The sequence below is a fragment of the Phyllostomus hastatus genome, unplaced genomic scaffold (genome assembly GCF_019186645.2).
Source record: "Phyllostomus hastatus isolate PE091 unplaced genomic scaffold, TTU_PhHast_1.1 phas_contig_402, whole genome shotgun sequence".
Classification (NCBI taxonomy): Eukaryota; Metazoa; Chordata; class Mammalia; order Chiroptera; family Phyllostomidae; genus Phyllostomus; species Phyllostomus hastatus.
The window spans coordinates 7057646-7071549 of record NW_025333873.1 but is presented as its reverse complement, the minus strand read 5'-3'; the positions used below and the strand labels follow the sequence as shown (position 1 = coordinate 7071549).

Here is a 13904-nt window from a genome sequence, read left to right as displayed (position 1 = left end):
GGTTTGCATCTCCAAAATATACAAAGAACTCATGGGACTCAACACCAGGAAGACAAACAGTCCAATTAAAAAATGGGCAAAGGATCTGAATAGACACTTCTCCAAGGAGGACATACAAATGGCCCATAGACACATGAAAGGATGCTCAACATCACTAGCCATCAGAGAGATGCAAATTAAAACCACAATGAGATGTCATCTCACAGCTGTCAGAAAGGCCATCATTAATAAATCAACAAACTTGCCCTGGCTGGTGTGGCTCAGTGGACTGAGTGCCAGCCTGTGGACCAAAGGGTTGTGGGTTCAATTCATAGCCAGGCACATGCCTGGGTTGCAGGCTAAGCCCCCTGGGTGGGGAGCACGTGAGAGACAACCACGCATTGATGTTTCTCTCCCTCTCTTTCTCCCTCCCTTCCCCCCCTCTAAAAATAAATAAATAAAATCTTTAAAAAATAAATCAACAAACAACAAGTGCTGGTGAGGATGTGGAGAAAAGGGAACCCTAGTACACTGTTGGTAAGAATGCAGACTGGTGCAACCACTGCAAGAACAGTATGGAATTTCCTTAAAAAACTAAAAATGGAACTGCCTTTCGCCCAGCCATTCTATTGCTGGGAACATACCCTAAGAATCCCAAATCACCAATTCAAAAGAACGTGCACACCCCTATGTTCTTAGCAGTCCTAGTTACAACAGCCAAGGGCTGGAAACAGGCTAAGTGCCCATCAGTCAATGAGTGAATCAAAAAACTGTGGTACATTTACACAATGGAATACTACACAGCAGAAAGAATAAAGGAACTCCTACCTTTTGTGACAGCATGGATGGAACTGGAGAGTATCATGCTAAGTGAAATTAAGCCCGTTGGTGAACGACAAACACCATATGATCTCACCTATAAGACCAATCTAATGAGCAAACTAAACTAACAAACAAAAACAGAACCGCAGGCATGGGAACAAGGAACAGACGGACAGTGACCAGAGGGGAGTGGGGAGGAGGATAACGGTGGAAAGAAGGGGAAGGGACTAGACAAAGAGCATGCATGAAGGACCCATGGACACGGACAATGGGGTGGGGATTGACTGTGGGAGTGGGGGAGGGGATGGGCAGAAGAGGGCAAAGAAGACAACATTAGGACGACTGTAACAGAATAACAATAAAAATGGTTTTCAAGAAGAAATACTAGCCCTGGGATTGTCTTTAGTGCTAGTTTGTCACCCTGGCTGTGTTTGGGGGTTACTGGGATATTTCAAACAACGCGCTCAGGCCACACCCTGCACCGATTATTTGAAAGCCTCCAGGGGTGGGAGCCAAACGTCAGTGACTCATTTCAAGCTCCCCGGCGGGTTGCAGTGCGGGACCGAGTTTCAGATGCGACGACTCAGTATGTTGTCTCAGAGCAACGTGTGAGCCCCGCGCCCTGTGAGGCGGGGGGGGCGGGGCCTAAACTGACCATCTAGGGTGCGCACTTATTCGGGGACTTTAGAGACCTGGAAACTAGCGAATGTAGACAAAGCCGACTTTTCCAAAACTATAATGTGGGACGTATTCAGTGGCATACGAGTTATAATTACTAATCAAACTTATTGGTAAAAATTAAATGTAAGAAAAACAGAGCTCGATGTGAAATGCATTTGCCAAATGCAGGGTTAACAACACAGGTGTTTTGGGTTAGCGCTGTTTCAGTTACTGTTTTAACCTCAGGCCTTTTCAGGACATTTAAAGTCCCAGCAAGTGTTATAACTGTCAAAAAGAGGATGTAGTATGTAGTGCTTCCTAAATTTCTCTCTTTCTCTGTGTGATTATATATATATATACACACATATATATATATACATACATATATATATATTTGATAGTGATAGAACTAGTATTTCATGGAGCAACATCCACACTCTGGGGAAAGTAACATCAAAAGGTCAGTAAGCCAACCACAGCTTCTCAAGGTCTAGGCCACAGGTGGCAAACACAAGGCCTGCAGGCAGAATCCGGTCCCCCACCTTGTTTTATCTGGCTCAGCACCTCGTTTCTATCTGGAGGTAGTGCTGAGCTCCTTGCCACTACTTAAAGAGAAGTTACATTTATACAGTCCTAAAATTACATTCCGCGCTTAGAAGGCAATCAGGAGGCTGCTGTGGCCCCCAGGGAAAGTGAATTTGACACCCCTGGTAGGCATTCCGAGTGTTTCTTTAAATACATTGATTTGACACAAACAACAATGCTAGGATTAGGTATTACCAGATGCATTTTATGGACGAGGAAATTGATGGTTTAATGGTTACATAACTTGCAATAATTGACAAAGCTGGAATGCAAATCGGGTCTCAGGATTGTTGGTCCAATAACATTTCTTTGTATTAACAGCTCCTAGAGATGTCCTCAGTAAAGTCCCTGGCCACTTCAAGTTCATCCCGATAGCAATAGCCCTATTCTAGCAATACTGACTGCTGCCAAACATTTGGCATTCTTTTAGGCAGTTCAATGTTGAGCTTAACATTTCTTATTAAAAACTTTCGGGATTCTGTTTATCTGCCTAAGCACTTTGTGTGCATTGCAGAATAATTGCCCAGGGTCACCTTCGGCCGCTTTTCCACTCTCCTAAGAAACCCACTCGGTGCACCCAGGCCTCGCATTGCTCACAGCCCTCTTCCTGCCTCCCAGAGCTCTTCCCTCAGGCATTGTCTTCAAATAAGCACTCTGGTGACACTGACTCATTTTTTTCGTTTAATGATTGAATGACTGTGCAGGGTACAGCGGGAATATGCATGAAAACTTAATTATATTGCCTGCCTCGCTGAGTGAATGTTGGATAGAAAGATGACTCTGCCTATGGTGTAAAACATCACAGAGATCAGATCAGCTCCCCAGCATTTGCACATGGCTGATAATCAGCTCTCCCATAAACAGGCAGACAGATGAAGCCAGTTATCTGGAAAGGTGTCAGCGTCTCGTTAGCATCTGCATCCGTCTTGACTTTACACTCTCCTCGCAAACTCAGCAGCGGGCTGGGCAACACAGATCTTCTGATTGGGGCGAGTCCACGATGCTGCTGCCTGGAAATAGTCAATTCAAAAATACTTCTGGTTGGTTTTGGTTTTTGTTTTGAGTCACAAGAGAATCGGCTACTGTCACGAGCAGCTTCGTCAGCATACCGAAATTTATGTTTTTAAAGTGCCCAAACATGAAGCACATTCGACATTTTCAGACTGAAAACTCTCAGTCGTTCTTGATGCAACAGAGTTACGGAGCACCAGCTGTGTCCCAGGCACTGTGACAACTCCTTCTGAAGGATAGGGAGGTAGATGCTATCTCGAAGTCTCAAGATTATTTCCTTTGGATGAAGCACACGTTTTAATTAGGGACCTCGTCATTACCCCCATCGGGACTGTTCAGAAGAACGTGGTACTTCCTCATACTCAGCTGCGCTCTCTATGGGTGAGGCTATTGGATTCAGGACTCTGAAGAAAAGAGGCATTTTTGTAAATACGAGACGGCACCTCAAAAAACATGGAATTTATTATAAAAAACTGTGTGTTTATTCTTACCTGTTTAAACTTCAGTTACCTTCAAAGTACCCTCCATTTGATGCAATACATCTATCGAGACATTTTTTCCACTGCTCAAAACAGTTTTTGAACTTATCCATTTTGATGCCTTTTAGTGTTTCTGCCATTTTTTGTTTCATCTCTTCCACATCAGCAAAACATTTCCCTTTGACGATTTTTTTTTCATCCCGAGAAATAAACAAACAAAAAAACATGGCTTGGGGAGAGATTGGGTTTATAGGGATGGTAGGGGATGGCATTCACGCTGTTTTTGGTCAAAAACCGCTGAACACAGTGCAATGTGGGCAGGTGCACTTGTAAATCACCCATCATGAAACTGGCAAACACATTGCAAGCGTCTTCAAAACAGGCACTGAAGCCAAACACAGCCTCTCACAATGATGCCAGCTGGTCCACCGATACAGATGGGTTCCCGGAACACTCACCCTAGTGGAGGAAGCCTGAACTGCAAGGGGCCTGCCCTCCAGAAGATAATTCCAGTTTTTTGGGTCCCTCCTTGTATACTGCCATTCACGCCATAAACATCCCCCGGGTGCCAATGACATGCATAGCACACTCTTGTCACTGATAATACTATGTTAAACAAGACAAATACCTTTTTCTTTATGCAGGAGAGATACAAACTAAGCACACCCTGGGGAGGGGCCTATACAGAGGGTCACGGGAACTTAAGAACTACATCTGCATTCGAACAGCCACATGTTTATGCGGCTTCCAGGTATTCTGCAGCGGAATCAAATTAACGGAACCCTCCGATGCGCTCCTCCTTCAAGTGGTGCAGCTCCTGCTATCACGGGAAGAACTGACATCATTTCTACTCACTCGTGTGCTCACCAGCCTCCTTAATGCAGCTTCAGGGGCTAAATGTTTCCCGACAGACAATGCAGGTGTCACTTCTGAGAAACGTGCACACTCTGTTAACACGAGAGGTGGCAGCCAATTCGGGAACTATAATTGGAGCTTTTCTTCTCCATTCCAGCCGCATGATTTCTCTCTCTCTTCGGTGACTTCCCTAACTTTATAAATGAGCACCGAAGGCTCAGCCTCGTGCTGCAGCGAGGGTATTTGCTTAATCCCTTTAGCCATCTGCAAAGCAGGAGTAATACACTCTATCAACTCATCAGCGGGGTGTGTGTGTGTGTGTGTGTGTGTGTGTGTGTGTGTGGAATGCCGGCAACGCGTCCAATGAAGGCCACCTGGAAGCACACTTGTGTTTATTTAAAGTTTCCGGAACGCAGGGCAGAGCCACGGCTTCTGCGTCTCCAATGACTCCCAGCGTTGGTTACTCTCGTTGCCCATTTTCCCACGCATTCGATCACGGGCCATTCATTTTGGTGCCAGACACGCACAGGACCGATGATGCTTCAGAAAATGGACTGGGAGCAGCTCTAGATTCCGCGTTAGCCAGATTCAAATTCTACCCAGTTGGAACTCATTTGTTTTTCATTAAGTTCTTTATTAACAGCCAAATCCCTTGATTATTACACTTCTCTGAACTTTCTTGTTAATCTTACTTACAAGTCACATAATGCCTGAATACATTTCTCTGAAATGTTGTCGGGATAAAAGAGCTGACAGCGACAGTAGTTCATTTCCGAATAAATATTAAGGAGAGAGGGCGTTGTAAACACCCCCAGAGCAAGGGATACATGCTCCAGTCCCGAGGGCGTTAGGCAGCCAGCCTGTCACCGTACGAGCCGAGGGAAGCTCTGCCACCGATTTGGGGAGATGGTCCTTTTACACTATTTGGTCTACTCAGCCTCTTTTAGTTCTCGGTTTTAGCTGAAATACGTACTTCCTCGTTCGCTTTTCACACATTTGTCCTCTTCGCCGTATGTTCTCCCATCCGATTCTCCACAGCTTACTTGCACACATAGATTAGGGACCAAGTTCAATGGTTTCCTCTTCCCACCTCCTACCCCGGGGCGTGGCACCCTTGCACGTAACTGGCTGGAAACTCAACCAGTGCCTGTCGCACGTCTGTATTGATGTGAAGCCCATGTGTTCATAAGATATTCATCTGGAATGCGTCATACAAAAACTGCGAAAGCGCCCTGTCTGTGCCATCGGAAAGCAGAAATCAGACCAGCAGGAGGGGGACTCCAGGCATCCCGCTGGCGGGGTTGACACACCAGCTCTGACCGTGGTGAGAAGTGGAACCTTGGATAGGTTCCTTGCCATCTCTACGTCTTCATTTTCCCACATGGGAGGTGTGAGAAGAAGCAGTACTTCTCTGATGGAGACGTTGCAATTATTAAATGGTGTAATACAAGTACAGAGCTTCACTCGGGGCTCAGCAAGAGCTCAAAGATAGGCAACTGTTCCAGACGTTATTAGGAGTTCAGATGCGAGATCTCTGGGCTACGGCGCTTTAGAAAGCTTCCTGCAGGAGGTAAACACAGAGAGAAGCTTTAGTCACTAGATTTACCTGGGTATTTTGACTTTTTTGTGGTAATAGCAGTAACAGTGATGAGCTTACTCGGTATTCCGAAGGGAGTCTTGTCTGTTACCTCCAGTGCCTTCCTTCTGGGCACAATTTGCTGTCATTCCTCTTTGACCCTCCTCTATCACCCGCACCCATTTCTAGGAGGACAGGTCTGAAAGGTGGGTGGCCAGCACCCTGCCTGTTAGCCAGTTTAAATATTGCATGTGTGGTTTACTTGATGATCGTGTTGCTGAAAACCAAGCAAATCGAATTGGCAAGAGGTCACAGAACTTCCTCTGTCTTGCTGAAGAGTGGCTTCCTTAGTCCGTGCTAGGCAAGGCTGGAGCAGGCACACACATAGATGGATGAGTGCTTTCACCATCTGGCGCGTAGGGTAGCTGGGTGCACTGCCGTGGAGAGAACTGTGTGCTAATGTGAGGTTTCCCCAGCTTCGGTTCCCACGTGTCCCTGATCACTGTATGGTACTGAGCTTTTCAAGGGGTGTCTGGGACAAGCATCACCTTGGAACTTGTTAGAATCACAAGTTTCAGGTCTGACCCTTCACCCACTGATTAAGACACTTTGGAGGTGGGGCCCAGCCAACAGTTTTAATTAACTTTGCAGGTGACTGTGGTGCCGTTAAGCCAGAGGACCATTCTAAAGTGATGAGCGTGAGTGGATTTGCACTCCTGGTCTCTATTTGCACTGAATTGCACTGGTTATTTTGCGTTCTACTAATGTGAAATCAAGGAGATCCAGAGTCAGAATTTTTCAGCCACAGATAAAAATATCTCTTGTCTTCTATTTCCTGGACTTGGTGTCCCTTCACTGCACCTGGATCCCCACAGAGGGCAAAGTCACCGCTAACCAGCCCTCAAAATCTGGATGCACGTTGTAGGAAACATAGTCTTGGGTTAGAGAGAACATCCTGTTCCCTCCTTTGGAGAGAACGATGGCACCGATCTTTGGAATCCCCGTAACTACCGAGAGCCAGGAACCGTAGGTTAGAAGGCGGAAAAGGCTTTCTTCTCTCCCCCTGCCTCTCAGGCGGCCATCAAGGAGCTATTTTCAAAGCCAGCACTTAAGATACAGCCAGCACTGGAGCTAAGACTGGAACTTCCCCCTTCCTGTCACCCATCCACATTCTTGTATTGGGCCTTGGATTCGTCTACAATGTATCTGAAGACTGAAACAGTACAAAAGAGAATTTCTAAGTTAACACTTATGGAATTTGAACCCTTCTTGTATCTAGAAATAGAAACCGTCCCTGTAGACCATGTAATTAACAGAGCTTGGAAAGTCACACGTGAGTCAGCCCACCGCTCGGCTGTGTCCTCTCCAGGGCCCTGTGCGTCTGTCTCCAAGACACCTCCTCCTTCCGGAGGTAAGTCGGACTGGCACTTTTCAATTGCAGAGCTCTCTGTGACCCTGGCCTGAGATTTATTTCTCCATCCACCTTCCAATCTTGTTTCTCTACATTGAGATAGTTACCCTGTCCTCCCCTGCGATTTTTATGGGCAACCCTTGATAATTTTTCATTTTTCTCCCCACATTTTTCTTTCCCTCGTGTCATAATGTCCCCTATTTTCTTCGCTGCTATTTCATTTAATCTGGTTTATAATTTATGCTGAAAATGTGCAACTGGTGATGGCCTCCTATGAGATGTCATTTCCGTGAGGATGCAAAGGGCAACCGTTCAGGAAATATTATTTCTGCTTCTCGTTGACCACCTTCCACAAATTATCCTACAAAACGTTGACTACTTTGCAAGCAGCACCATACAAATTAGCCTTCCATCGACAGCACGGAAAGAATGCCATTTTAGACCATCTTGCTCTGACACGGATTCTTAAAATAAAGAATTAAATGCGCTTAACACCCAATAATGGAGGTGCCTTTCCAAGGAACTTGAGGTTTTATTTTCAGGTTCTTTATAATTTCTCTCATTTTTCATGCTCTGCTCACTTCATCCTTCAGTATCTACAAATAACCTTGGACAATAGATGGGGTAGAATAGCCCATTATATTCCATACAAAGAATTAAAATTCATTTGTTGTGAAAGCGCCTGTGGAATGCCCACCGAGACACTGTGAGCGGCAGAGCAAAGAGCGCCCGACAGGAAATAAGGGGCAAAGCCGCTCCCCAGCCTCCCCCCCTTCATGGTCGGGATGCATTTCCTTGGATGAGTAACTGGTATGTTTAGATGTCAGTTCCATTCATAAAATGTTATAGGAACCCTAATTCCCAGGACTCGGGGAATATCATGGACGTAACATGACTTGTGCATGAAGTTTTTGCCCTGAATTCCCTACTGGATGTTACCCTTGGAGGTAATGGAGTCTTTTCTCTCGTTCACTCTATAGAAATCCACTCTACAGAACTCCACTCTACCGGATGAACCAAGCACGTTTACCCTGAACTCACTGCTCCCTCCCAAAAACCTGTCTCTATCTCCTCCCTTTCATTCTGGCTGTTTATCTTTGTGGCCTGATTCTATGGACTAGATCAGGAATACATTTGACTAACCCTCTTCCTCACCAGTAGTCCTGCAACTACAATCCATTGTTTTTTCCACAACGAGGACAGAATGATCCTTTTATCATGCCAATAACATCCTTTTATTCCTCCATTCAATCCTTCTGTAGTCTCTATCTCTAAGATCTAGTCTAAACCCACTACAGTGTCCCACGAGGCTGTCCTTGACCTCCCTTTCCATGGCCTGGTCTTCTCTGGGTCTCCCCGAGATGCCACGTTTCCCCTCACCTGCAAAACTTTGTTCATCTCATCTCTCATCTTAGACGCCTTTCTCCACAGTCAACATCTGCCCCATTTTTCTGTTTACCTTGATAAGTCCTACGCACCTCAGTTTAAATAGTACTTTCTGGAGGAAGCATCCCAGAATTAACATCTCGTGGCTAGACCCCATGGCTGTGAGCCCTCATAGCCTGCTGTGCTTCCCATTCGAGTTATTAATACTGATTATAGTTTCTTTTTTTAATTATCCTGCTCCTGCACTGGAAGCACCATGAAGTGGAGACAACATCTATCTTGTTCACCACTGTTCCTCTGGTGCCTAGCAGAGGTCCCCAGAAACATCTGTTGAATAAATGGATTGTTATAATTATCCGCATGGAAGTGAGAAATGGTTTGCTCCTTCAGAAAACTTAAGATAATTGTTGACAAATCACTGCGATGGAATATACGGTAAGTGGCTAATAGTGATAAAGGTAATATAATAATAATAGTGAGGCCATGTCTTTTGTATCGCATTTCCTCCATTCTGGGTGCTCTCCTAAGCCATTCATATGTAAGCTCATTTTATGCTCACAACAAGCCTGTGAGGCTGTGACTTCATAACATTATTACTGTTTCATCCTTACGGCAAGCCGAGAGGGGTTCTGTGACTGGCTGATGGCCACTCGGCTGGGATGTGAGGACCCGCCTTAAAGTTCAAGGTAGTCTGGTAATACCGTTGATGTTCTTAACCTCACTGCTGCCCTGACTCCTGCTACCTCTCTGCCTCTTTAGGGTGAGTCTTAGGCTTCCTGCTTCTTGCTCCCCGGAATCCTGGGCCCTGCCCGACCTCTTCTTGTCCTCGGGGGAGGGTGGCGTTGAGGCCTGCACTGCACCATTGCTCCTCAGCCTAGTGGAGCCCTGGGTGCCAGGAAGATTTGCTTGCAAGCCCAGAAGAGTCTCAGAGGTGAGGCAGCAGCGGTTCTTGCCTTGTGCTGGCAATGCAAGGTGTTTCGGCTGGGTGGCGAGGTGGGGTTCTCACCCACACCCCAGACACACACTGAGCACATTCCTTAATGGAGGCTCATAGCCCCTGCCTGTGATGAGCCTGTGCGGTGGATTCATGAGACAGGGAGACCTTGGCTGGACTCTTTCAGTTTCGTTTTACACGGAGCCCCACAAATTACGTAGCAGCCCCTGCTGGGAGTGTGACTGATGCATTCTAATTCCCTACATCTAATCCTTGCACTTAGTAATAACTCAAATAAACATTGTTTCTGGGATGGGTACCAGAGTGTGGCCCCAGCTCTGCTGACGGCAGATCTCCCGAGTCACAACTCTGGCTAGTGATACCAAGGAGGCTGCTTTGATGTACTTATGAGACTTTAGTTTTAAATTGAATTGAATTGACTTTTAATAACTAAGTGACAAGATAGTTATTGGATCTTCCCAATGTATTATTAGGATATATATTCGCCAGTAGGCAGAGGATACTTCCACGGTGCAGTTGGGCACAGCTGTTGAAGAAAAGTTAGACCCTTTTATGCCTGTGCCTCCACTATTGAACTGAAGAGAGAGTTTTGTTGTTTGTTTGTTTGTTTGTTTTGAAGACTCTCCTGGTTGGTGTGTTATGCCTGGGAAGACAGCAAAACTAGAGGCAAAATAACTTGGAGTAAGAACCCGAGAGAACGTGAAAGGGATGAGAACACAGCAATCTAAAAAAACGAGTTACGAAGGTCCTGAGACCACATGAGGGAGGAAAGCTGGGGCGGGAAGCTTAGGAGCACAAGAGATGGAGGCCGGATGGCCTGCGTGTAGGCCAGGTCCCCGTGGGCACGCTCCCTAAACTGATCCTGACATTTCCAAAACAAACAGCATGGACCTCACAAGCATAACGCTTGGAGTCAAGGTAGGACACTAATTTTGACTTAAGTTGGGACAAGTAGTGATACTCCACTTTTCTCCAATAATCTTTTTCGGTGTCTAGAGCTAAGGATACTGGAAGTGGTGGGTACAGCCCTTGCCTCTCAAACTGCAGAGGATGTGAATTTGTCTTATGTTTTGTTTCATCTAAAGTCCAGTATGAAATTGTGCTTAACCTTGAGTCTCCTTTGCGGAAATATTTTAGGGATCTTTTAGAATTTTTTTTTAATTGTTATTCTATTACAATTGTCCCAGTTTTCCCCCCATTACCCTCCTCCACCCATGCCACCTGCGGTCAGTTCCCACCCCATTGCGCATGTCCGTGGGTCATTCATACATGTTCTTTGTCCAAGCCCTCCCCCGTCTCTCCTCCATCACTCCCTCCCCCCTCCCCTCTGGTCACTGTCAGTCTGTCGCATGTTTCTGTACCCGTGGTTGTATTTCGTTTGTTAGTTTATTTTGTTCATTAGATTCCTCTTACAGGTGAGATCATGTGACATTTGTCTTTCACTGTGTGGCTTATTTTACCTAGCCTAATATTCTCCAGTTGTGGATATTACCTTTACCGGCTGCCCCATTTTAAGAAGGATTAAGATGAGTGCTTGCCGGTTAATTGCCTAATTTCCACAGCGCGTACTGAGGGTCCCGTGATTGCCATCATATTTCCGTTGGCTGTTACTCTGAGAATAGCTGCAGCTCTGATTTCACAGCCTCCCACTCTCAGGGCCGTGGGCGAGTCCTCCAGACTTGCCCGTTCCTCCCGGCTGCAGAGCGGAACAGAGCTGTACTCAGACGGTGGAGGAGGCCACAGGAGACCTAGAACTCAGTGCAAAGGCGGTTTTATACAGTAAGGTAACCATGTCAACTAAAAAGGCCACGGAAACATCCTATACAGCAGAGAGGAACATATGGCAGCAGCTACACAAGAAAGAGCCACATTTGGGACGGAACCTAAAGATATCATAGTGGGACCAAGAAAGAAAGTCGGCTTCCGTTTGAAGGACATTACTAGGCCGACGTGTAAATGAGCCAGAAACACCAGGAACCCATCAAGCCCCACCCCCACCCCATTGCCAACTACCAATGAGACCTGAGCGCCAGGCAGGCTGAACATAAAACAATTCTATTCTGGCAATCAAAATTATTTATAAGCACTCTCTGTATTTCTAATAAATGCTCTATTATTCAAAATCTTTATGGCTTCTATTATAGTTTATATTTATTTGACATTTACATTATAGTTCATATTTATCGTTTGTATTTACATTATAGAAAACTTACCATTTTTTCTTCTCTTAAGGTGAGATTATTTAACTTCTTACACAATACAAAATGCCATTTGAAATATGTCGACAAAGAAAAAAATCACAATTTGAAAGGTCACTTTTATTTAAAAATAAAAAATATTTGTACCAAGTAACTTTATTGGTTCTTATATTCTTAAAATATAAAAAAATGTTTAATTTATAATGCACTCAAAGTAACTTTTAATGACAAAATCTCAGTAGAAAATTGGGTGAAATTTCGAACATACCAAGTCAATCTCAATAGAAATCTCAAATGTATTTTTAGGAGCTTTGACAGGATGTTCTAAAATAATCTAAAAGAGAAAATGTATATGAATAACCCAAAGTTAAAGAACAATGCACGTACCTGAGCCTTTAGCTAAGCCTTTAGCTAAGCCTTCCCAGATGCCAAAACATATCATGGTCTGTAATAATTATTTCTGAGCAGTACTAGTGTAGAAATAGATTAACACAGAGATGGAATAGGAAGTCCAGGATCAGTTTCAAATGTATATTTTTTAAAGACATATTCCTGAATTTGTGTTATATAACACAAAGAAGAAAAAAACTGGCACACAACTAATTGTAAAAGGCTTTTTATGAAAATCACAAACAAATATACAATGTTTGCCCAACATATGAAGAACTTAATTGACATGACTAAGTGAAATCAATATTTCAATTTATCTGATATATTTGTGGAGTAAAAGAAATATGTCAGGTTCACGTAATATAAAGTATAAATTGATACTTTTCTGAAAATTAATTTGACAATATATAGCAAAGGATTTAATACTTTTAACATTACCTCTTTTCTTATGGGGAAGTATCTTATATAATGATCATAAATACAGATAAAATTATGTGCAAAGACATTCTCCCTCTTTTTTTAATAAAAGACTCAAAATGTCCATGTTCTGTGTGATGGGTGAGGACGTAGAGAATTCAGCATCTCATACTGACAGGGCCGTGAGTAAGCTGACACACGGTTTTTCTGGAGATGAATCTGGAGCAAAACACATGAATGTCTGCAATGCTGTACAAACTGTGCAGCTTAGCGATTCCATTTCTAGGAAGTTTCCCTGGAAATATGATTGCAAATATAGTTTCACATCTAAGTATGGGCCATGGTTCCAATTTTTACTGTATGTATGGGTCAGTCCACTTTTATTTTAAAGTGTCAGAGGACAAATACCTTAGGTTTTGTAGGCCATGCAGTTTCTGCTGCAACTGTTGACGCACAAATATAGTTACAGACAACAGGTAAACAAATGGACATGGCTGTGTTCCAATAAAACTTTATTGACAAAAACAGGCTGTGCTGGTCTGTTCACCGCTTAATTTAATTACAGTGCAACCTGTATAAAATGTACCTTTGTTATTTGCCTGCAGGTTATTTAGTCTATCTCATAAGACTTCACTTTGTATATTAAATATGTTTTAATATTTAGCCTAATACAATCCTTTAAAAGTGATTTTAGGTAATGGCTAGTACTGGAAAAAATAGTTCAGTCTTTCTCATGACTTTTTTCTACTCTCGCTCTACTCTGAAGTGCATTTGGGAAAGTGGTCTACATGACCTCTTGCCTATATGGTAAAAGAGCCCTCCAACCAAAATGCCATTCTTCTTGGCCTTTTGGCCAAGATCAAGTGTGGAATCTGTTATTCTCAGTTCAAAATGCCACTCCCCAGATCCACTCTGAGGTGGGGTTCACAGGCACCTGTCTGTCTGGGTGTGTTTGGACTGACCTCATCCACTCTGGCTGCATTTTCCACATTACAAACCAACCCCAAACCCAGTGACTTAAAACAAAAATCGATAGTTATCACCATTCTGTGGGTGGATTGGACTCAGCCGAGTGGTTTTACCTTCAGATCTCTTAGGCTTTCAGCTCTAGTGTGGGACTCACCTAAAGACTCATCTGGGCTAAATGTCCAAGAGGACAAATGTCCAAATGTCCATTCAC

At 44.2% G+C, this 13904-nt stretch overlaps 1 pseudogene; it reads left to right on the top strand.

Moving 5' to 3' along the window:
* Positions 1-13557: 13557 nt before the first annotated feature.
* LOC123822637 lies at positions 13558-13691 on the top strand (annotated as a pseudogene).
* Positions 13692-13904: the final 213 nt, after the last annotated feature.